This window comes from Hylobates moloch, unplaced genomic scaffold (genome assembly GCF_009828535.3).
Source record: "Hylobates moloch isolate HMO894 unplaced genomic scaffold, HMol_V3 SCAFFOLD_13, whole genome shotgun sequence".
NCBI lineage: Eukaryota > Metazoa > Chordata > Mammalia > Primates > Hylobatidae > Hylobates > Hylobates moloch.
In genome coordinates, this window is record NW_026652288.1 from 42,139,605 (window position 1) to 42,165,038 (window position 25,434).

Here is a 25,434-nt window from a genome sequence, read left to right on the forward strand (position 1 = left end):
GATTGCTTGAGCTTATGAGCTCGACACCAGCCTGGGCAACATGGCAAAACCCTGTCTCTACCAAAAATACAAAAAATTAGTCAGATGTGGTGGCACATGCCTGTAGTCCCAGCTACTTGGGAGGCTGAGGTGGGAGGATGGCTTGAATCCAGGAGGTGGAGGTTGCAGTGAGCCAAGATGGCACCACTACCCTCCAGCATAGGCAACAGAGTGAGACCCTATCTCAAAAAAAAAAAAAAAAAAGAAAGAAATGAAAAAAGAAAGTGTACCACAGTTCGGTGGTTTTCAATATATTCACAAGGTTGTCTAACCACTACCACTAATTCTAGAACTTTTTATCACTCCAAAAAGAAACACTGTATTTATTAGCAGTAACTACTCCCCATTCTCTCCCTCCCCTATACACTAACCACTAATCTACTTGCTGTCTATGGATTTGCCTATTCTGAATATTTCATATAAATAGACTCATATAACATGGTTTTTTTTTGTCTAGCTTCTTTCACTTAGCATAGTATTTTCAAGATTCATCCATGTTGTAGCATGGATCTGTACTTCCTTTTTATGGCTGAATAATATTCCATTGTATGGATATATCACATTTTATTTATCCATTCACCAGTTGATAGATATTTGGGCTGTTGTCACTCTTTGGCTGTTGTGAACATTCACGTACAAGTTTTTGTGTGAACATGTTTTCAGTTCTCTTGGGTACATACCTAGGAGTGGAATTGCTAGATCTTATGATGTATATTTAACTTTTTCAGAAATTGCCAAACTGTTTTCCAAAGTGGCTGCACCATTTTACATTCCCACCACCAATGCATAAGTGTTCTAATTTCTCCACATCCACACCGACACTTGTTGTTGTATCTTTTTTTATTATACCCAGCCCAGTGGGTGTGAAGTGGTATTTCATTGTGGTTTTGATATGTATTTCCCTAATGACTAAAGATGTTGAGCATTTTTCCATGTGCTTCTTGGCCATTTGTATGTTTCTTTGCAAAATCATCTGTTCACATCCTTTGTCCATATATTCTATAAGAGTCTAATATTAGCATTAAGTCCTTGGGTGTTCCAGTCTAAGAACCAACCTGTCACCCTCTCATATTCCCTCCTAATCCATTAAGAGAACCATTCTGTCCTGTCGACAAAGCCATAAACCAGAGAATCTTCTCTTCTCCCCTATTCAACATGTCTAATCTGTGATTGTGTCTCCTAAATTCTTTCTCTTTAGTATCTTTCAATCCATCCTTTTCTCCATTTCCACCCATTTCCGCTGTCACCATGTTGCTTCAGGCTGTCCTCTCATTTCTCTTGAAAAACTGAAATGACCTCTTCGTTGATCTCCCTACTTACAGTCAGCCTCTCATCTCTCTCCTGCTTTGTCTGGAGCAAAATCTGATTGCCAATGGTTACCCAAATTCTGTAGTCTAATGGCCAGCCTCCTAAAATGATCTTGCAAGGCCCCGGCTCCATCCCTTTTTACTAGTGCACAATTTCGTCAAATTTGAGTTCAAGATTAGATTCTTCTCTGGATGCCCTCCATGACTCAAGGCATCTCCAGTCTCAGCTTTGCTTCCTCTCCCTTTCTCCCACAATACCTCCTCATATTTTTGTCATAGAGTTTATTTCACCGCACTATGTAATTATTGTGGATGTCCTACCCTCACTTCTTCTGCTTTTGATAGTTCCTGGGATTAGAGTAGCACTTCAAGTGTTTGTTCAACAAGTATCTGTTGAACATCCGCAATATGCCAGGCCCTGTGTCGGGTACTGGGGGCATCTAAACATGGTCCTGCTCCTAGATGAAGGATTGGGAAGGCCTCTTTCTGAGGCACTGTAAGGCAACCTGTAAAGAGTGAACAGAAGTCAGCTGAGAGAAGAGTTGGGGGTAAGAGTGACTCACACACATGGTGCAGCATGTTTGAAGGCCTTGAAGTTAAAAATATGATGTGTTTGAAGAAAAAGACCAGAGAGTAGATTCAGAGGAAGCATTCTTGAGGCTGTAATGGAGGCAGGGGTTAGCTCATACAGGGTTTCAGGCCAGGTTACAGAACTTTGAATTTTATCCCAAGTGCATTGGGAAGTCATTGCAAGGACTTTGAGCAGGAGATGGGATGTTGTCATGCTCCTGTTTTAAGTTAGAAGATCCACAGAGAGATCTTTTATGTGGTAGTGGTTTTGAAGGACAGCAAGGCTCGGAGGCAGGGAACTAGCTAAGAATGTAGCATAGAGGCAGTGTGTCTAGTGGCTAAGTTGTAGTTTCTGGAGTCACATTTGCATCCAAATCCTCCCTCTGTTACTCTAGGACCTTGGGCAAGTGCTTCAGTTCGCACATCTATAAAATGGTACCATTAATATTACATGCCCCTTTGAATTCTGAGGATTAAGTGGATTAATATGTGTAAAGATTTTAGAATAAATCTTAAAATGAATGGTGTCAAATATAAAACATTTGAAAGTAAAAGATTTTAAATGACTTTAGTAAGAGTACTAAAACATTATTTGTAATACATAAATAAATGATAAAATGAAAATACTGTGAAAACAAATCCATAAGAGAAACTCCCCGAAGATGGTTGTTTTCATTGCAGTGTACCTTTATACCCTTGTTCTTAATATCTAAAGCCACATATAGGGTATTGGTGAATCAGTGTATGACATCATATACAGCAAGGTGTACCTCCAGAGGCACAAGTCATGTTGTTATCTGCGTGACTGTGTGTACTTTGCAGCATGTAGTAGGTACAGCACACAGTGGGTACAGTGAGTGGTTCAGACCAGGCCTGGGAGTCATTTACACCTGGTTTTTATCCAGGTTCTTCTAGTTTTGGCTGCGTAACTCTGGACAAGTTTTACAGGCCTAGGGAACCTCAGCTTCTTCAGTGAGAAATTGGGTATCCTGAGGAACTCATTGGAGATTGAGGGTGTTAGATGACAATGCGCAAACAGCCCTGTGTGTAGTGTTTGCACCATCGTGCGCACCCACATGTGTGGCAGTGGCTGCTGCCATGATTTTTTATCATCTCTGGAGCAGTTCTTTTCCTCATTGGCACTTCCGTATCTCAAGTTATGCATCTTCTCCTGTGCATATTTGTACAGGATATTGTAATGTTCTTGAGGTAAGTGTAAATAGCTCTTAAAAGTAAAAATTAAAATTCAAGCTCATTTCCTGCTGAGAATTAGTTGCTACAGAAACAGTGAATGTTACAGTAGCGGTCAATAAGATGGTGTTCAGTGGTTGCCAACGTAGTTTTTAAAATCCAGCTGTGGGTTTATCTATTTGGGGGAGGGGCAAGGGTGGGATCTGCTGCCCTTTAACCCAGGTTCTTCTTCACTGCCAGAGCAGAGCGAATTCGGCCTGAGTCGCCGAGGCAGGGAAGGCTTTGTGGATGGCCCTAGCAGGAAGCGGACTCCAGCTTGCGATCTACATGTTGTGCAGGCTCAGACGTTACGTGGTCTTTAGAGGGAATCTACAACAAATCCTTAATTTCTAGATTCTATTAAGGGGGATATAGATTGAGCAGAACAGACCATGGTTTCATACACCTGGCTTGTAAGAAGTCTGATTGGCCTTGAGCTGTTCTTGGTATTAAGAAAACTGCTTTCAATCCTTGGTAGCACACTGCAGGTTTAGGACAAGCCAGGGCAGGAGGGCAGTTATCATGCATTTGGCAGCCTTTTGGTAACCTACACTGCTCTCAACCTTGTTGAAGTCCCACAGTGCTATTACACCTTGTTAGATGTGGTGAGACACTGAGACCATAGTGACAAAATGAAAACCATAACCAACCCTCTGGAAGCACCCCGGAACGTAATATGGGCATTTACACCAGCTGGTGTGATGCCCATGAAAAGACAATGCATTTTGCTCCTAACACTGTTTTTTGGGCATCATAAGCAAATTCCAAAAGAACATTTGCTTTCTTTGCTGGATAAATGTACTCATAAGTCAAGACCATCCTGGCTAACACGGTGAAACCCCGTTTCTACTAAAAATACAAAAAAAAAAAAAAAAAAAAATAGCCGGGTGTGGTGGCAGGCACCTGTAGTCCCACTTATTTGGGAGGCTGAGGCAGGAGAATGGCGTGAACCCAGGAGGCGGAGCATGCAGTGAGCCGAGATCACACCACTGCACTCCAGCCTGGGCGACAGAGCGAGACTCCGTCTCAAAAAAAGAAGTGCTCATAAGATGTTTCCAGGAAAGGAAGCTACTTTAAAGTCATTGTATCAGCTATGATGAGATCCTAGCCTGTTTTGTTTCCCTGCGGTTATATTTAGCGCTAATATGGGTCTACGGGAGGAGGCAGGAAGGTGAATTCAGAAGGAAAGTAGGTAAGAGGGCAAAACAATCAAAGGGGAAAGTTTAAAGATACAAAGTTTGAAGGACCATTGCTCTGGTGTAAAATAGAATTTTCACCACTTCTAATGTGCAGTAAATGACTGATAAAGTAAACGACTGATTATCTGAAGTGAGGACCGTGGAGATAAAGGCATTGAAGCTATGACTTAGCATTAGATTAGCATAGACAGATGAAAGTGTCAGCCAAATTTAATGCTCCAAATCCAGATCCTGTATTAATAATAAACTCTTCATAATCAGGAGGCAGGTTACAAATTACCATGCGCTGTCTTAAGTTCTATAAGCATTCGAGGATCAGCTTAGCTTTTTGGTACATTTTTCTGGGTTGTGAATGAGCCACAGGAAAGGCGGAACTGGAGGTATTTCTTGAATAAACATTCGTGGAATGCCCGCTGGATGTGAAACCTTGAGGCAGGAGGGGGAAAGCATGGGGTGTGGGGTGGAAGGGAGCAGGTAGAGGAATACTGATTAAGACTGGCCTTGAAGGAGCTCATCCCTAGGGATGAGCATCATGGACTCAATTCTGAGTGACAGAATGGAGAAAGGGGAAGAGTGCTGTACTAGTTATCTATTGCTGTACAGGTTATCCCAGTCTCAGTGGCCTAAAACAAATATTTATGATGTCACACTGTTTCTGTGGGTCAGGAATCTGGGAGCGGCTTATCTGGGTATTTCTGGCTCAGCCTCTCATGAGGTCGCCATCCTGATATTAGCTGGGGTCATAGGCATCTGAAGATTTGACTGGTGCTGGAGGATCTTATCTGAAATGGCTCACCCCTGTGGTCGGCCAGTTAGTGCTAGTTTTTGGTAGGAAACTTCAGTTCTTTGCCGTGTGCCCTCATGACATAGTAGCTGACTTCCTCGTGGCGAAAGATCCAAAAGAGCAAAGAGGAAGGCTTGGTGTCTTTTATCACCTGTTTACACACTGTTACTGCCACCATATTTTATAAACTAGATGCAAGTCATTAAGTCTTGCCCACACTTAGGAGGGAGGGAATTAGGCTTCACTTTTTGAAGGGATGGATGTCAAGGAATTTGTGAACAAACTTTAAAACCACCAGAGGGGCTAAGTGCAGATGTCAGGAAGTACCAAAGTCGGTGCTCCAAACCCTAGTCCTGGAGGAATTGGACAGGCTGTTTATCTCCCAGTGGGATAGCAAGACATCAGAAGGACAGGGTCGGGGAGCCCTGCTGAGATCAAGGGACACAGGAAGAAGAGAGTAAAAAAACAGCTTGACACAAGTCTCTTGGCTTTCCCTCTTAGCAGTTTCATACTCCAATGACACCCCTCCCACATCTGACATAACTAGACTGCTTGGAAGAGGATGCTTGGAGTTCACCACAGATGTTGGCTTGTATAAATGCATGCTGAGAAAAAGCTCTTTTGCTGAGTTGGACGTTTAGGGGATTTATAAACTGAGCTGGGACCCAATAGTCATTGTGGTTAATTATGCATTAAGTGGTTACTACCGGTCAAGAACAATTTGCGTCTTATAGGAAGTCTGAAAAATATGCTTTTTAATATTCTCTCTACCTAGAAAGAGAAACCTGTTAGAAGTGAGACCTTTAGGCCAGGCATGGTGGCTCACGCCTGTAATCCCAGCACTATGGGAGGCCAAAGCAAGTGGATCATTTGATCCCAGGGTTCGAGACCAGCCTGGGCAACATGGCAAAACCCCATCTCTACTAGAAATACAAAAAATTAGCAGGACATGGTGGCACATGCCTGTAGTCCCAGCTACTCAAGAGGCTGAGACATGAGAATAGCTTGAACCCGGGAGACGGAGGTTAAGTGAGACCTTTAATAATCTAGAAGAGATAAAAAAAAAAAAAAAAAAAAAAAAAAGACGAATGGCTAGAAAAAATGATCCAGAGAGAATGCAGTTGGAATTCAAGTGAGGGTGAAGTTCATAGTGGGAAGGTTTGAGAGCAGGGAGGTCAAAACTAGGAGCTGAACCCTGAAGGGCACGTGGAGGCTAGAGAGACAGAGGAGGGGAGGGTATTACAGACAGTGACGGTGATGGGGTGGAGGGAAGGAACCACATGAATAAATGTGTCTCTGGATGGTAGTTCGTGGGATGGTTGGAAGCCAGCTGCTTGGACAGAGAGTTATTCTGGGGAGCTGAGGAGATCTGGTGACGTGTTTCTGAAAAGCTTGGACCAGATCCTTGTCAGGCTACTAAATAAAATGAAAGGACACCTTCTTAGGAGGGCCTTCTTTGGAATCCCTCTCTAGTGACAGACATAGTCTTCACTCTTAATTGGAGAGAACGAACAAAAGGAAAAATAATCATCCACAGGATTTGGCCAGTCAGCCAAGTGCTCCTTCCGTCTGCCGAGAGAGCATTCATTTGGCCCTAATGAGGAGTGGGCATTTTTCTGCCGATAATACTTTGTATTATTGGCAGTTTATCATTTCTCATTGTGAGTGCTCAAATTATCATCTTAAAGCTTCACCTTTAAAAAATAATAATCCTAAAATAGTCTATTGAGGCCTTTTGGACTTCAAAAGTATTTTCAAAGGTCATGCAGGGGAAACAGTTTACTCAAATTTGTGCCATTTCTTGTAGGCTTAGCTTAAGGGAACTTGAGTTGCATATTGAAAGCATGTTTGTCATAAAAACATTTTACTCATATTGTACCTGTGTGTATGAATCTGTTCCACTATTATTATGTGATAATTCTAGTTTTAAGAATGACTGATTTAAGAAGTTCTCAGTGGGAGGATAAAGTGATTAAGGGTTAAAGAGAGGTTTGGATTTCCAAATCTAATTTTCCTGCATGAATTTCAATATTAAAAAAGTTTTCATGTATCTATGTATATTTTGTTCCTGCAACATAAAAGTAAATTGGTTGTTCTAAACTGACAGCAATGCTAAATATCCTGCAATCCTGCAAAGCTAAAATTCTACATAGCAGACAAAACTAGCAAGTGCTTATTGCACAGTTCACAAATTCTGGTGGCATGAGAATTTCAGCTAAGTGGCCAGTCACTCTAGGTTCGTGTTATCTTACTTCTTTAAATATAATGCCTATTTCTGATTTTTTTAAACCAATATGAGTTCTTACCTTACAAGTTATGTACCATGCTTCAACAGTAATGCCATACCCAACTTTATTACTGCAAACTTGCTTTATAGACGAAACGCCCACCTTCTTACATTACCTGTAGACCAGTCTTTTATAGCCTTGGCACTAATGACATTTTGGGTGGGCTAATTTTTGTTGTCAAGGGCTGTCTTGCACATTACAGGATGTTTGCCAGCATCCCTGGGCTCTACCCACTAGATGCAAGTAGCACCCTAACCTGGCTGCTGCAACCAAACTGTCTTCAGACATTGCCAAATGTCCCCTGCAGTAGAACCACTGCTCTAAACTTAAAGTGTTGGTGCTAGCAGATAAATGTGAAAATGAGATTATAACAATGATGTGGATGAGTGGATATAGAAAAGATCCTTATGTCTCATGGTTAGATTTATTGCTTTGCCAGTTTTTATCAAGAGCCTCAATAATGGAAAAAGCATTGGGAATGAAATTAGGATACCTGAATTCTGCTGACAAATTGGGTAATGGTCTTAGTCATATTTAATGACTGTGTTTCCTATGTCTGTCAAATGAGAAAATATCCCTCAACCCTTTTCCAGCTTTAAAATTAAACCCACTTTTTTCCTGAAATCTCAGTTCTCCTTTTTCATTCACCTTGATGGTACAGCTGAAGACAATAGCAACCCTATAGTGCCTATAATAAGAGTCAGATTAACTCTTACTTAACAAGCAAATTTAAAAATTTCCAAACTTAGGCTTATGGAGAATGACAGTATTGCTTCTACACATTTTCTTTCTTTTGGGGAACACTAATGGTTATATTACCTTAAGTGTGAAAGTGAGTCTATTGAAAAGTCACTTGTGGGAAATGGAATACAGGCGATCAACAATTTAGCCATAGTATTAGACGCTCCTTTGCATTTTGAATGAGTATCTCTGAATAGGAATATTTGGACTATAAAGTCCACATTTGTGAATAATTGGGTATGGTTAAAGTAATAATCGTTTTTAATTAAACAGCTCTGGGCCAGGCACAGTCGCTTATGCCTGTAATCCCAACACTTTGGGAGGTGAGAGCAGGAGGATTGCTTGAGCCCAGGAGTTTGAGACCAGCCTTGACAACATGGTGAGACCCCCATCTCTACAAAAAGTCAGAAAAATTAGCCAGGTGTGGTGGCACGCACCTGCGGTCCCAGCTACGCTGGAGGCTGAGGTGGAAGGATCACTTGAGCCCAGGAGGCGGAGGTTGCGGTGAACTGGGATCTCGCCACTGCACTCCAGCCTGGGTGATGAAGTGAGCCTCTGTCTAAAAACAAAAACAAACAAAAACAGCTCTGTAAGTGGAATCAATGTTATATAATATAATTTCTGTGAATTTAAAACTCTGAGTGATTCTTAGGGTTGTTTGATATTATTCTACCCTGAAGAGCAAAAATCTTCATTTAAAAATGTATTGAATTTTCACTTAAGCATTTTAAAAAGATTGAAATGATGTCTGTTAAATTAGATGATAAAGGATAAATTGGTGTTTTACTATATCTCTGCCTTTCATATATAAAAGAATGATTGGAATCGCTGACTAATGGATTTTCTCAGAACACTTTTTAAAGTTGATTATGCCATGAGTCATATATTTCTAAATGTGATATTAAAGTGCTGACTCTCTTTACTACTTCTAGGTTTGTTTCATCAGAGAAGATAGATGTCTGTACCTATCTGTAAAAGCTGTACACCAAATTCACAAAGATGCTTTTACATTCTTTTTATTCCAAGTTTCTTTCAATTTCACCCCCCTAGAAATGACATTCAAAGAGATATGGGTTATGTCATCAAAACAAAGTCTTTGAAAGAGGCCTAAGGATCATATATCATTCATGCATCTGAAAGCCTTGAAGACTCGATGGATGCTCAGAAGTATTCAAGTCAGTTTGCCTCTCACAGACATTCAAGTTTATTTAGGTCACAGCCTTATATGTAGTGAAAAGCCCTTGTATCTGTTTTTTCATGCAAAAACCTCTCTCAACGGCCTTGTTTTCCAGCTAATCACTCTCACTGTCATCTTCTGACCATAAGAACTCTTGCCTCTCCTGGGGCCAGCAGCCATCTTATATCCTAACCCCCGACTTCTCCATCTTCCTACTTTCCAATGGATTCTGTTTAAGATTTCATCCTTTTTAGACCAGCAGCCCGCTCTCTGGGTCTGTCATGATCTTTGCTCTCTGCACAACTTTCCAGGTAGAAAACTCCAGGGCAGAGTTTCTCTGCAATTTGCTATGTTAGATCTCAGAAGGCTTTAGGGTAACACAGGAAATGTTGGTGACCAGATTTGCACATGAGCATTATTCGCACATAAGCATTATTTTGTTTGGGCCAGATTAGCACATAAGCATTATTTTGTTTGGCCCACATTGTATTTTCAAAAATCTAGAAATTTTTCGTAATACAGATTCTTGCCTTTCCTTGAAATGCCCGGAGACTTGGTAACACTGAGCCATATTCCCAGGCAGCTGGAGCTGTGTACAAGCTGCCCCTTTAGAAGGGACACATGCTCTCCAGCTTGCTGCAAGCACCACGGTGCCCTAGATACAGCATTCTGGCCCAGGAAGTGTTTGGGTCTGTGCCCTGCTTAAGGGAATGAGACTTACCAATTCCTTCCAGGAAGGCTTAGCGGTGAGGGTTCTTTTCCTCACCTGCCTCTTCCTCTATAACCATATGGCTTCTCTTCTGGAATTAAACGATCTATTACTGGGAGTCAAATGGAGAATAAGACATGTATTTGAATATACAAAGTGTGCAATGTGTCTGACGAGGAGAAAGCAACCTGCAAAAAGTCATAGAAAGTCAATAGAGCCAGAAATAATTGAACAAATAGAAAAGGGTATGGCTATAAATGTCAACTGAAGCTAATCAACTATTGTCAACTCCATGTCTGAAGATTCTGTAGTTCAAATGAAACTGTTAGTATTAACTACTTACAGTTTCCAGGACTTGAAACTTGTGATTTGTTGGAATGTTTAATTTTAGTGCTTCCTAATGCTAGCCGGCATTTGCTGAGAGACTGCTGCTGTGCCAGGCATTTTGCAGAATCTCTGTCTAATCCTCAAAAATGCCTGGAAGGAAGGTGGCAATAGTAGCTCCGATTCAGAGGAGAGAAATGAGGCCCACAGCTTATTTTGCTAGTAAAGAAGCAAGTGGGATTTTAACCTAGTCTAGTTCAATTTTTAAGTTGATGCTAGTCTCAATAAATCTCACTGCCTGTCTTACTTTCCAATATCATCTTACTCGTATTCTATTTTGTTGAAGTTAGGCAGGTCTGAGACTCAGTTTTCTTATCTAGAAGAAGGGAGGAGTAATGCCTGCTCTTCCTGCCACATAGGATTGTTGAGTGTTAAGGAAGATGATGCATGTGGAAGTGCTGGGTAAATGATAAAACACGAAATAAGAGACGGTGCAGTTTCATTTTCCCACACCCAGTCAGTGTTGAGCCATGTTCGTCCAACGGCCCCATCGTTTCTGTGGCCAGGAAACTTAATAGCAACAATTCAAACTGCTGTAAATCGGAGCAGGGGATATTGGAATGTGATTCTTTAGAAAGCAGAGGTTATAGTGATGTCGTGAATTTAATCTTTACGCTTGGAAGGAGGAGCACCAAGGCATGCTGAGCCTTTCAACACTGAGTTGTAGGAGATGCGTCAGGGATTCAGTACGTCGTAATCAGGGTCATCATATGACCTTGGACAACTTGGAGAATTTTCTACAGTTCATTTTCTTCATCTGAAAGATGAAACAGTTTATATAAATCATTTTCAAAGTCTGAGTTCTGCTTTTCCCATAATTGTCAGTTTAGGTGACATAGAGCTTTGTGCCTGTTTTGTTCCTTGATTGTTTTTTAAATGGTTATATATTAAGATCTTTAGGCTTGAAAGGTATACTTTCAGAGGTTTTGATTGTTGATTCTTTTCAACATCCCCTCTAATATGGTTTGGCTGTGTCCCCACCCAAATCTCGTCTTGAATTGTAGTTCCTATAATCCCCATGTGTCATGAGAAGGACCCGGTAGGGTAATTGAATCTTGGGGGTGGTTACCCCCATGTTGTTTGCATGATGGTGAGTTCTCACGAGATCTAATGGCAGTGGTTTTATAACGGACTTTCCCCGCTTTGCTTTGCACTCCTCCTTCCCACTGCCATGTGAAGAAGGATGTGTTTGCTTATCCTTCTGCCTCGATTGTAAGCTTCCTGAGGCCTCCCCAGCCATGTGGAACTGTGAGTCAATTAAACCTGTTTTTTAAATAAATTACCCAGTCTCGGGTATTTCTTCATAGCAGCATGAGAACAGATTATCTTCACCTCTTCACCTCCCCAGAAGACCAGCACACGTGCATACTTTCTCTTTCAGCCTCTTGGGTTTATGATGTTCTGTGTTAGTGCATGCTGTATTCCTTTTTAATTCTGCGCTTCTAACTCTTGAATGTCTCTTAAAAAGTGAAAGAGAAGCCTCCTGGGGAAATTCTAGGCAGAAGGTGGCCCCCACAGCAACAATGGATGTGCCCCCCTCCTTGGGTTATTTCCAGGCAGGGGCTTTGTCCCTTGGGATGTGAAGGGCATCGTGGCAAGCATTGGTGTCAGATGATAGCTTTGTTTCTTCTCATTCAGGTGATCTACTTCCTAACTTGAGATTTTTGAATGCAAAGCCTTGAAGGCTTTGCATTTGTGATTGTTCCATAAGACAATAGCAGTATAAATTTGGAAGAGGAATTAGGCCCTTATTTGACTGACTGATGTGAATGAATCACTATTCAGAGCTTAGATTACTAGCTGCAGATGTGAAAGGATCATTTTCTGTCATTTGCTGAGACAGTTAACTTCCTCCAAAATGTGGCCATTTATTAAAGATAATAAATGCACCATGCTGTTTAAAATGCAAGTCACTGCAGGGTTCATTTTGAAAACAGACATTTGAGTATCTTGCTTTACCTGTGGAGCCGGAAAAGGCACAAAAATGAACAAATTACTGATTCAAGAGCTAGATGTGAAAATGTAACATCCACCTCTTTTGAGATCTGACCTTGCTTTTTACACGCTATTTCCCCCTTGTTTTTTGGATGAATGTTAATGAGGAACTACAATTGAAGATCGCGTGCTTCCTAGTGGCTTGTTTCCTAATACAGCTACTTCCTTAAGCTACCCCTCCCCTGTTTCTTCCAGGGATAGCATTTGCTGCTGTTACTGAAGCTGGATCAATGTATATGGTTATGGAATTCATATATATCCATTATGATAATTGTCAGCCTGTTGCTACCAACTTAGCTTCTGACTTTATAGATTTTTTTGGCTCATTTGTGTTTGTACATAGTATGAGGCAAATAATGAGAAATTAATGTGTGACAATTAGAATAAAGGAAGAAATAAAATCTTTAAAATGGGTTTTAGATTGTATTCTCTTGAAATTCTGTGAATTAAAAAATTTTGTCCCCCCTGACTGTTCATCTTCCTTATCTGGCAGAGAGTGAGAGGTATTTAAAGCTCCTGTATTTTACCAAAGCAGTTAAATTATAAAGGTGTTATAGCTGAGGAATAAAACTGACATTGAATAATAGTCATGTTTACCCATATCTCCTTATTTGCTTAAAGCCTTAAGATTTTGATGACCAGCATTTCACTTTTCCTTTCAATTAAGTATTAGACACAGTGTAAAATTTGACTAAAAAAGTTTGAGGGCAGTTTTGAAAGCTTAGGCAGAACTGCCGGGACACTATAGGAATGGCAGTTTACTCACAATTTCTGCCCTGTGGAGGTGTGGACAGTGGGAGAGAGAGATTGCATACTTGCAAGTGGTTTCTGAAAAGCAAACTTGTAGGAAACGTGTAGAGTTATTTATGAAAAAAACAATGAACAACAACAACAACAAAAGCATTTCCTCTTTGCAATTCCACTTGCCAGGGCTAAAAAATGAGCCTAAATTAGCCTGTTAAACTGGCTAGAAACCCTAGGAAAAGGCTTAGCCAATCTCAATTGGTGCCTGTAATCAGTAATAGCATAATATAATTATTTGTACCCCAATCTCTGGGCCACATCCGCAGGCAGCACAAAGATGAATACTACTGAGTTCTGACTCTGGATTCTTGTCAATTTAATAGGGTAGAAAGATACCTGATTATGTAATTATAAGACAAAGCTCTCTGTGGTAGCTACTGAAAGATGTAAAATCAAATGGAAGTGAAAGCAATGGAGAGATTATCTGGGGAGTGGTAGGGGGCGTGGTGGGGTGATGGGGTGGTGGTGGGGTGGTGATGGTGGTGGTAATGGTCCATTTGGGGATCCATTGCAAATGTGGACTAGGACTTATTTTTGAAAGATGGGTCAAAGAGGAGCCATAAGAAGTCTGAAGCCTCATGACAAATAGATAAGGGTATATACATTAAATAATTATGCAAGGTGCTGACCTGGGTGCATGACTGCCCTCATGAAACCCTCACAAAGAAAACTAACTGTGCCTTCAAATGAGTACAATAAAATATAATGTGCACAATATAATAAATGTTTAATATAAAGTTCAGAGGTATGGGGGCTGGTATAAAGAGCACGCAAGGGTGGTCTAATTTGGAGAGGAGAAGGTTGAGTAGAACCTTCAGTGACAGCAATGTGATAACATGAATTTGAGCTTCAACATGAAGGGCTTAAATAAAATTTAAAAACTTGACATGCAGTGGACTTGAACCCAGACCCAAAACAGCTGAATCTGTTCCTGAGGCATCATCATGAAGACTAAAAAAGAACTTTCAATTTGGACTTATAAAGAGCATGTGAGGCTGTTCTATAAGCAGATATTATTTCTTTGGGGTGATTTGTAATGTTACCTATTATGTGAATAAATAAAATAAATTTTTTAAAAAACTAGGATTAGTTGGGTAACAACTACAAAAACCAGTTATCTGTGTTCTCACTGATCACAACCACCATTCTTCTTCCCTTTGCTTCTAACCAAACCAGGAGGACAAAGGAGGTTATATATGTTTCACTCAAGATGCCTTGGAACCACTGAAAGCAGTTCGAGTTCATGTTATGTATTTAACTGGCCAAGACAGTAGTAATCTTTCCTTCCTTCCTTTGTTTGTTAAAATATTTGAGTGCTGTCTTTGTGCCAGCCCTTTGCTGGGTTCTAGGGATGTTGTGGTGAATAAGATACATCCCTCCTTTCTCCACCACACGCACACACTGAAATCTGGTCTTCACTGAAGGTGAAGACAGTAGGGAATTATATGATTCCAGAAGATCCTTCCACACCTTTGAGTCTGATTCATAAACTACTATAATGATCACATATACACATTAGACCTATGTATTACCCAATTTAAGAAAAGACAATTCTTAGGTAAATTAATATCCTAGCATAGCTAGGAGGTGAAGTAGATTATTGTGACAAAATGACAAGTGCATGGTACCCTGTGAAGCTGTAGGGATCTTTCCTGCTCTTATGATCTCCCAAAAGGTCACAAGATCCCATCCGTTGTTATAAATACTGCTTCACTCTCTAAGGTAAAATTTTCAGTGCAGTACTAGATACAGTGTCAGATCCTGTTTGGCATCAGTTCATTTTTAAAATGTTGACAAAGATTCCCTCTTTTAATTTTTAAAATTGACACATAGTTATACATATTTATGGGATACATAATGATATTGCAATACATATAATATAGTGATCAGATCAGGGCAATTACCATATCATCTCAAACATTTATCATTTTGTTGTATTGGGAACATTGAATATCCTTCATCTAGCTTGAAAATGAGCCTGGGATATTTCTGCATCCAACCAAGATGAAGTAACAGTATATGTATATTGGATGTACCATCTCATCTGACAAAATAAAAGAGACAACAAATACATGAAACAATGGTTTGTGGGACACTGGGCATCAGGCAACAAAAGACAGTGATCTCTGAAAGATGGGAAGGAAATGGGATGAGCCCTGCGATTGTCCCCACTTTGAGAGATTGCCCCCTCTTTAACTTATGCTCATTTGAGAGGTCCCCACCCAGGCAGAACCAAGCAAACCCTCTGAGTTGAAGAGGAGTTGAGAGTCTGAGGAGACCAAGAAGGCTAGATTTCATAGAACAGTGTTCTGGAGAAGACATAGTTGCACAGAGGGAGAGTTCTGGAGATCTGCAGAGAGTCTACCTCAAGTATTCACCAAGGTTCTGATCAGCACATTCACATGAGGAAACCAGCTGGAGAAGAAGCCATCCAAATGCATTAGAGGGAACAGTACCCAGTGCTTGCACAGAGCCAAGAATAGTGCCTCTTCCATCAACCAAATGGGAAAACCTCATTCACAGTGCATTTGGAAGGGTCTTGCCTTAAATAGTAGGGGATAATTAGCTGTACTTAACACAGTCTCATCCCACATAACACATCTTAAAAGGAAAACCTGAAAGGATCAAACTCTTTCAAGGTAACTACGTCCCTTTGTTTGAGAACACAGCTCAAGAATATGGGTATACAAAAATATCCAGTACCCAATAAGCTCAAAGTCAGTGTCAGGAATCTAATTAAAAATTGCCAGACATGCAAAGAAGCATGAAAATTGGACTCAGTTGTTGACTTTTCACTTGACAGTTCATTCACAGGCCCAGAGACCTGGAATAACATGGGTGCTTTAGATGGAAAAGTCTTGAACTTTCTACTGATAACTGGAAGATTGGATTCGTACAACTTGAAATCCCAGGGATCCAAGGAATCAGCCCCAAATGTAACACATTAGCCCAATGATGTTGGGTCCTAAGAGGTCATCTTTTCTCACTGCTAATTGAAACCTTAGCACTTTTGGCACCACAGTGTTCAAAATCTGTTGTGACTCTCGGGCTTTATGCCATGACAACCTGTTTCTGCTCATTGCCTCAGAGATAATCCTCTCTGGGTTCTGGGTGTGTCTGTATAGTTTGCCCCTTTCTGCCTTCCTCAACTTTAGACTTAGTAGTTTGTTGGACGTACTGTCTAATATGTATGTCAGTTTTCAACTTAAAAAGTCTCCAGTCTGTGTTGCTTGGAGCATTGTTTTACATGAAGAGCAAATTAGCTTTAAGGAGGGTTACCAACATTGTGGTTTGCCAGGAAGCGAGAGGATGGGGAAACTTTCAGCACTAAAACCAGAATAGTGCCAGGCAAGCTGGGACAGCTGGTCACCCTACATTTGGCCTATTATTCTACTATTACTGGGATCAGTACATTCTTTATCACATGGGGAAATTTTTCAAGAGCATTCTAACACGGTGGCTTTTGCTGACTCTCCTTCTATGTTTGACTCTGGGAAGTGGCTGGTTTAGAGGAAACTATATTAGTTACCAGATGTCTAATCCCTGAAGCTTATGCTGAGCCTATACTGTGGGTGAGGGTCAGGGTTATAGGAACTATCTCTTGACCATTAGAAGAAAATTTTGATCTATCCTCCATCTTCTTTCCCAAAACATACTTCTAAATTTTTTATTTTTATGTTTTTTAATATTGCTTTTGTGTTATTCTGCCTTCCAGAAGGGAGTGACAAACATTTACCTATTTCTGAAGGCTACAAAAAGATTTAAGAGGCACATTCTCTCAATGTCTGTTAGATAAAAGTAAAGCTTTGATGTGATACTCATGATTTCATGGCTATTACTTAGGATGAATCTACCTAAAAAATAAGTGTGCTAGAACATTTTTGAGGCCCTACAGTATGCCAGGCTTTCACAGGTTGTTATAAAACTCATTTGATCTTCATAACCCTGAGGGGTTAAATACTAAATTGTCCTCATTTTTAGGTGGAGAAACTGAGCTATCAGTAACTTGCCAAGGTCACTCCTGCCCACCCCCACCCCTGTGACTACCCCAAATAATTAGAAGTAGTATGCGCATAAGGCAAAAGGGTAAAGCTTCTGGAGAGTGATCAAAGTGTCAGATGTGTTACTTTTCAGCATTAAATGTTAAGATTTTCTAGACTGTAGATCATTCCTGAGTTGCAGCAGACCAGAGTAACTTTTAAGAAAAACTCTGGCTATGTGCAGATGGGGTGGCCATCCATTGCGGTGAGAGTTGCCTGAGTTATCTAGTTTTTCCAGGAGTAATTTCTACACTGTTTATACTTGTCAGAGTTCAACAGTAAATGTGCTGCTCAGCTTTAAAGAAAAAGTTGATCTCTTTTCAACAACACAGAAATCAATCTTGTTTCCATATGTGAGCAACAAACAGAAAATGACGGTTTTTGTCGTTTCTTTCATGTTTTGTTTTGTTTTGTTTTTTGGTCTGCTGCCCAGCTTTTTATCAAAAGACTTTTGGAGCAGATGGCATCTATGGAAGTTAATTTGAATGACGTGCAGCTTGGCCATCTCTGTAGTACTCTGTGAATTTTGTCTTTATTCTTCATCCCTACCTACCTCTCTTCCCAATAGGGCTTTCAGTGCACTTGACTTTGGAAGTACCCCCTTATCTTCTGTAGAGAGATAAGACAATAGAACTTCCTTATCTTCTATAGCAAGACAGACAATAGAAAGGAGTAGGCTCCCTTCCCCTTGCATATATTGTGGGGGTGATGATGAGGATGTTGTTCCCTTTATCAATGAGGTTTTCCCATAGGAAACCCATGGGAAGAAGCATTTCCTCTGTACCAGCTCTAGTTTCCCTATAGAACTAGCAGTGTTGGCCTTTGGATGATGGAAAGTTGCGACAGTGGCCACAGTTCTGCTGTGGCAGCCAGGAAACCGAGAACTACATTTGAGTCTTGATTTTTAATAAGTATCTGAACTGTGGTTAGTATATGTGCATTGAAACTCCTTCCATTTTTGATATTTTCTTTTAGTCCTCTTTCTATAATTTTGAATTTTACATATGTTTTCACATTTTATCGTTAGCATTTGTAAAAACTTTCATTTCCTCATAGGATTAAAGCAACGTGTAGATTCTTCTCTCAACCTTTTATTAAACATTTCAAACATGTAGAAGTGTTGAAAGAATAATTTAATGTGTACCTGAATATCTTTCACCTAGATTCATGTTATTAACATTTCGCTAGTTTGCTTTATCTCCCTAAATACATTTTTTCCTTTGAATCCTTTTCAATTATCTAACCCTTAAATATTTCAGTCTGAATCACCTAAGAACAAGCACATTTCTCCTACAGAAGCACAAACCACTATTGCCCCCAAGAAACTTCTCATTGATTCATGACATATGGTCCATATTTGCATTTCCACCCCCCCATCCCAGAAATGTCTTTTTATGGCCTTTTTATTATAAGGTTGACCTTTTGAAGAAACCAAACTAGTTTTCTACAGACTATCACAATGTTTTAGTCTTTTCTAGTTGTTTCCTTGTGATGTTTAGCCCAATTCTCTATCTCCTTTGTTTCCCATACACTGGGATTTATGCTTAAAGGCTTAGTTAGATTGGGAAGAATACTTTCTAGGTGATGCTGTGCATTTCAAGTCGCATCACATCAGGAGGTGTATCCCACTCATGCAGTGTCGGGTCATCCCACTCACAGGACCCATGTTTGGTCACTGGTTTCACCATATCTTTCCCTTTTAAAGGTATGTTTGTCTCCATGAAATTAGCAAGAAATCTGTAAGGTGCCACCACGTAACCACTCTTTTGACAGTAATCTTTCATCTAAGAGATTTAGCATCTGTGGATGATCTTTGCCCAAACCAATTATGTCATTGCAGATTGCAGAATGATTATTTTCCAATTATCAATTCCTCTACATTATGGCATTTTTCTGTAAAAAATAACATTTCTTTATTATTTCTTAGTCTGGGCTGCTGTAACAAAGTATCACAGACTGAGTGGTTTATAAACAACAAATTTACTTTTCACAGTTCCAGGGGCTGGAAGTCTGAGATCAGGGTACCAGCATGGTCAAGTTCCAGTGAGGGCCTGGTTATAGACTTCCTGGTTATAGACTGCCACCTTCTTGTAGCCTCACATGTAGGAAAGAAAGCCAGAGAGCTCCCAGGGGTTTCTGTTACAAAAGCACCAACCCCATTCACCAGGGCTCCACCTTCATGACCGAATTACCTCCCAAAAGCCCCATCTTTTTTTTTTTTTTTTTTTTTTTTTTTTTTTTTTTTTTTTTTTTTTTTAGACAGAGTCTTGCTCTGACGCCCAGGCTGGAGTGCAGTGGCACAATCTCGCCTCACTGCAACCTCTGCCTCCCAGGTTCAAGCAATTCTCCTGCCTCAGCCTCCTGAGTAGCTGGGATTACAGGCGCCCACCACCACACCCAGCTAATTTTTGTATTTTTAGTAGTGACAGGGTTTCACCATGTTGGTCAGGCTGGTCTCAAACCCCTGACCTCGTGATCCACCCACCTCAGCCTCCCAAAGTGCTGGGATTACAGGCATGAGCCACCGCGCCCAGCCATCCAAAAGCCCCATCTCTTAACAGCATCCTATTAGGAGTTAGGATTTCAACATATGAATTTTGGTAGAGATACAAACATTCAGTCCCTAGTACTTTATTAACTAGGAAAAAACTAGTTTTTTTTCTCAACAAGATAGGTCAATGTTTAATTTCTCTCCTTTAATTATCAATTTTCAGAATAAGTAACTAGTATGATAGTCACCTCCAGTTGTAACAATTTAGTTTTTTGTTTGTTTGAGATGGAGTTTCACACTTGTTGCCCAGGCTGGAGGGCAATGGCACGATCTCGGCTCACTGCAACCTTCACCTCCCGGGTTCAAGTGATTCTCCTGCCTCAGCCTCCCAAGTAGCTGGGATTACAGGTGCCTGCCACCATGCCTGGCTATTTTTTGTATTTTTAATAGAGACAGTATTTCACCATGTTGGCCAGGCTTGTCTTGAACTCCTGACCTCAGGCGATCCACCCACCTTGGCCTCCCAAAGTGTTGGGATTACAGGCATAAGCCACTGCGCCCAGCCCTAGCAATTTAGTTTTATTTTTTCCTTTTAATTAGCACTGTAGATTTAGGGATTTCTTTTTTCTCTGTGTTAACGTTTGTTTTTGAGGTTAATTAACTCAGAATAACCAGTGATAGCCCCTTCAAACATACTCCTGTGTCCTTCTGAAATGCCGTATTATCTTTGAGAGCTTTTATGCTTTCTGGCCCTACAAGCTGCCTCTGCCTCACCTTATACTTTTACTGTCTCATATCTGGAACCACAATTTTGCCAAGAAACGCTGGTTTCTTTCACTGGGGAGTAGTATTTGGAAACCAAAGTCTGGGTGTTTAGAATGCTCACAGTCCTGGGATGTCCTTGTTTCCAGGCCCTTTGAGTAGACAGCATTAAAAAATACATGTATTTAGCAGTTGACTTCATATTGATATCTCCAATTCAATTTTAACATTACAAGGTTTTTCTTCAATTTAATTTATATTTATTGCCTTACATTAATGATTATGGCTGTTAATAAATAACATTTATTCTATATCCCATTCTTACCTGGCAGGGGAGATAACATGATCACGAAGGTAGTTTTCCCAGGGCGAGGTTTATCCATTGCACTCTGGATGTGCTGACCCCTGTGATTTCACCAAAAGTGCGAAACTCGACTGCATAATTTGTGGTAGTGGGGGACTGCATTCATGCTTTCCCCTACAAAAGAAAAAATATATATTAATATATATATTACATATATATAGTTTATGTATATGTTACTAGAATATATATTTTATATAATATATATTTTAAAATATATCTTTATATATCTGTATATACATAGTTTCAAAATGTCAATACCGATATTTCTAACAGTAAAACTGCCAAGGACATTTTGGGATTTTATTTTTTTTTACATTTTTCCTCTTTAGATTTTTGTCCTATAGTTGTTTAAAAGTCACTTGCATTTTTTGATTACTAATTTGTATTGTTAGATTACCAATTTGCTATGCAGTTAACTTTTTAATTATTGGGTGTGCTTTTAAAAATTTTTATTTAATTTTCAGGAGTCAAAATTATTTTTAAAAAATAATTTGAAAGTTTAAAACTAAATTATCAGTAAATCTTTAACTACATATATATATATATAAAATAAAAACATATATTTTAAGTTTTGAAATGTCCATGGAATTTGGAACTAACTTAAAAAAATTGTTGCCCAGGCACAGTGGCTCACACCTGTAGTCCCAGCTCTTTGGGAGGCCAAGGCAGGTGCATTGCTTGAGCCCAGGAGTTTGAGACCAGCCTGAACAACATGGTGAAACCCTGTATCTACAAAAAGTATAGAAAAAAAATTAGCCAGGCATGGTGGCACACGTCGGTAGTTCCAGCTACCTGGAGGCTGAGGGAGAAGGATTTCTTGAGCCTGGATTGCTTTAGGCTGCAGTGAGCCATGATCACACACCACTGCACTCCAGCCTGGGTGGCAGACTGAGACCCTGTCTCAGAAAAATTAAAAAGTAAAAAATTGTTATTTAATTACTCTGTAAATTGCTGTTTATAATTTCTAGAAACTTGTGACAGCATTTTAGAGCAGTTGTTTAACAGTGTCACCTTTGGATTAGAGCTAAAATTTGTGTAGAGGCATGGGTGCTGTTTCAAGTTTTTAACTTATTCATAAAAAGGAAGCAGATAAGTGAAATACTTCCCTGGAAATGAATGCATTCCATCTCAGACTTAGTGCATTTTATCATCTTAAAACTTTTCTTTCTCTGGGAGGGGAGAGTATTTTAGTACTTTGAATTTTATAGTCCTTACCAGTGGCCACTGATAACCTCTTTGCCATATCTAGTGGGCACTTGAACTTTTCTTAGCACCTGGCACCTTTCCCTCTTAAAACCTCACACTTGGCTTGTATGATACCAGTGGACCCTTCGTTTTCCTTCTAGATCTGAGAGCTGCTCAGCTTCCTTTCTCTGCTGCATAGGGTAGTGGGTGAATAGGCTTTGGAATCAGGTGGGATATCAGTCTGATTTTACCACCCAATAGCTATCTGACCCCAGGTCAATCAGCTTTCTGGATTCAGTTTTTATAGAATGGGACAGATAATACCTTCCCTATCTATCTTGTTGTTGGGAGGCTCAACTGAGACATATGCAATTAAATCACAAGTATTTACAAGTGTTATTTCAGTCCTTTTTCTTTCTAGTAAAAGTGTGTTGTAATCGATAATTTAGATAGTGTATCATTATCTTTGATATAAAAAGAGTTGTCCCAGATGGTCATTCACCTTCCAGGTTGGATGTGCCGAGCAATCCGGATGCCCTGTACCCCTTTGTACGGCAACCACTTCCGCCTTGGGAAACAAGCTTCCTGTGTGTCCCCTGCCCTCTCCCACCCTCTGTTACCATTTCTTTTCTATTCCCAACCATTTCCTAACAGGAATTCCATGTGAGGTAGTCTCTCATTCACCACTATTCCCACTCCCTTCCCCTGCAGCTAATGACCTGCCAGTATTTTTGTTCCCAACTTTTTTGGGAGTCCCCATTATCCTAGTCCCTAGTCCCCCTTGTCCCACTCCCAGTGACTGCCCCCCAACCCCACCAGGTTTATGTTCCTATTACCATAATTCAATACCTCACTAGGATCCCCTTTCCATCTCTAGGAGTCTCTTGAGCTTCTGACTCTCGTAGTACCAGCCACCACCAGTGGATTATAAACTAAGGGTATATCACGTACAATTCTCTAGCTCAGTGGAATGAGGCTGAGGATGCAGGGGAATTCCAGTGCTTGGTGAAATCAAAACGACCATGATTCATCCAGGCCAGTGCAACTCAGTCATCATCAGTAAACCCAAAGTGTCACTGCCACTTGGGAGCTTTGCTCAGATCCTACCTTAGATCTGCTGAGTTTGAATCTCAGAGAGTGGGGCCCTAAAAACGATGTTTTAAGAAGTCCTCCAGATGACTCATAGGCACATGAAAATCTGAGAACCATTCTACACAACAAAGCTTGGAATCCTAAATATAGCTTGCCGTGGAAAGTGTCCTAGATTGCATTTGTAGTCATTTAGTATTGTGTTTTATTAAGTTGTGGTTTAATAAAATTTTCGGGTAATCCTGAATCTAATGGTGATTTGGTGTTGGTTTTGGTTAATTCATGTATCAGATTTATTAGTCATCTTATTAATGAACTTTTGCACCTTATTTTAGGAATAAATTAATGAGTTAGGAACTATTTTGAAAATGTAGGCTGTAAGAATTTTATGTATTTACTGATTAATTTATACTTCATGTCAATACAGAAAGGATGTTTTGCAACCAGCATACAAAAGTATATGCAATTTAGAAATGTAATGAAATGAAAATTAACCTCATGGTCCTTTTTATGAAGAAAAATTCGTCCTCCTGATTTCCTCTCTTATGCTTCTGGTTCCGCTATTAAAATTTATTCTCAGCCATTGAGAACTTATTTCTTACCATAGGCAGGATTCTGGAACAATGAGATCTATTTTAATCTCTAGATTAAAATGCAATAAGGAAGGTAAACAGTTACCTCATTTTGAGTCTGTGGAATTTCCAACAATTTCTGAGTCCTTCCGTATCCCAGGCCATGGGAGTGATGATTTTTTTTTTTCAGTTGCTAGATTTCTGAACAGCTCACTGTCTACTCTTGGTAAGCTTCAGTAATAGTTATCTATGTAAGTTTAACAGCTTTTTTTTTGTATCCTTAAAATAAACTTTGATTTACTCAATTGATAATAAATCAAAGAAATTCAGAAGATTAAATATGCCTGACTAGTGGCTATCAGATGTTTACCTCACTGGCTTGCTCTGGTCATAACTGGCAAAAATTTGCTACTTCTTGTTGTCTTTTACCTCTTAGCACATGATGTTAGGTAGAGATCCTTGAGCTTGTGATATAAGTTTTAACCCTGAATTACAATTTCTCCTCTGAAGTCAGCAAACCTTTCATTTAGTAGGTATTTGACTGCCTGCAGTATATCAGGCACGATGCTAATCTCTGAGAATACGGAATTAAATAAGATTCTACCCCTACCTTCAAGGCGCTTACAGTTTAATAATGATAGTATAGTGAGGGTGTATTGAGAGTTGGGTCTTACTATACTCTAGCTTGCAATTGACAGCCATTCAAGGGGAATTTATTAGAGAATATTGGGGTTACCCAGATATTACAAAGACAAATGGGTCTCGGAAACACCTAGAATTAGGGACTCTGTTGAGATTCTATTTCCAATATGTACTCTTCTCACAAATATGTACTCTTCTCCTCTTTGTCTCTCCCTCTCTTCCCCCTCTTGCCTTCTGCTGCCTTTTTCTTTCTTTCATTTTTCATAGAAGGGCCCTAATTGGCTCAGCTCAGAGATCAGGTGGCCATCCCTAGACCAGTCACCTCTGGCCATGGAAAAACCATATGAATGGGATGGAGGAGGGTGGGAAGGAAAGGTGATGTCTAGGAGAAAGGGAGTCTGGGCAGATAAAAACATGTCTCTGACAAGTGTATGCACTTTACATTTATGCATTCTCTTAGTCCACACAGTAGCCCATTAACCTCCCCAAGACACATAACTAGCCAGTGGCAGAGCCAAGATACCAATCCAAGTTTCTGGTGATTTCCATACTATGAGCACTGTGCTACTTACTGGTTACACTGCAGTCTTTAAGAACAATAAAGTGCATGCAAAACAGCCTTAACAAACTGAATACTGAAGGACAAGGGATGTTTGTCAGACAAGAGGAGGTTAGGTCATTGCAGGGGGTGGAAAAGGCATGTGAGAAGGAATCGTGGTATGTAGCAACTGGGTGCTTTTTGTAAACCACAAGCTGTTTATTATGGCTAAGGATGAGGGGGTGTGAGGAGACCAGATGGGGGAAGCTGAGGATATGCAGAGGGCCCGTCAGGAAGACACTGATGTGGTAAGCTAAAAAGTTAAAAAAAAATTTTTTTTTTGAGGTGGAATCTCACTGTTGCCCAGGCTGGAGTGCACTGGCGCAATCTTGGCTCACTGCAACTTCTGCCTCCTGGGTTCAAGAGATTCTCCTGTCTCAGCCTCCTTAGTAGCTGGGACTACAGGTGCCTGCCACCATGCCCAGCTAATTTTTGTATTTTTTTTAAATCAGACGGTTTCGCCA

General features: G+C 40.2%; 1 protein-coding gene and 1 non-coding gene across 4 annotated transcripts in view; both read left to right on the forward strand.

Moving 5' to 3' along the window:
* The window catches only part of PPM1H (protein phosphatase, Mg2+/Mn2+ dependent 1H), a 290,772-nt gene that overhangs the window by 55,609 nt on the left and 209,729 nt on the right, over nt 1-25,434 (forward strand). The window lies entirely within an intron of this gene.
* Nucleotides 20,838-21,001, forward strand: LOC116481345 (U1 spliceosomal RNA). Its single transcript, XR_004251511.1, has one exon. It is a non-coding gene; the product is annotated as a U1 spliceosomal RNA (small nuclear RNA).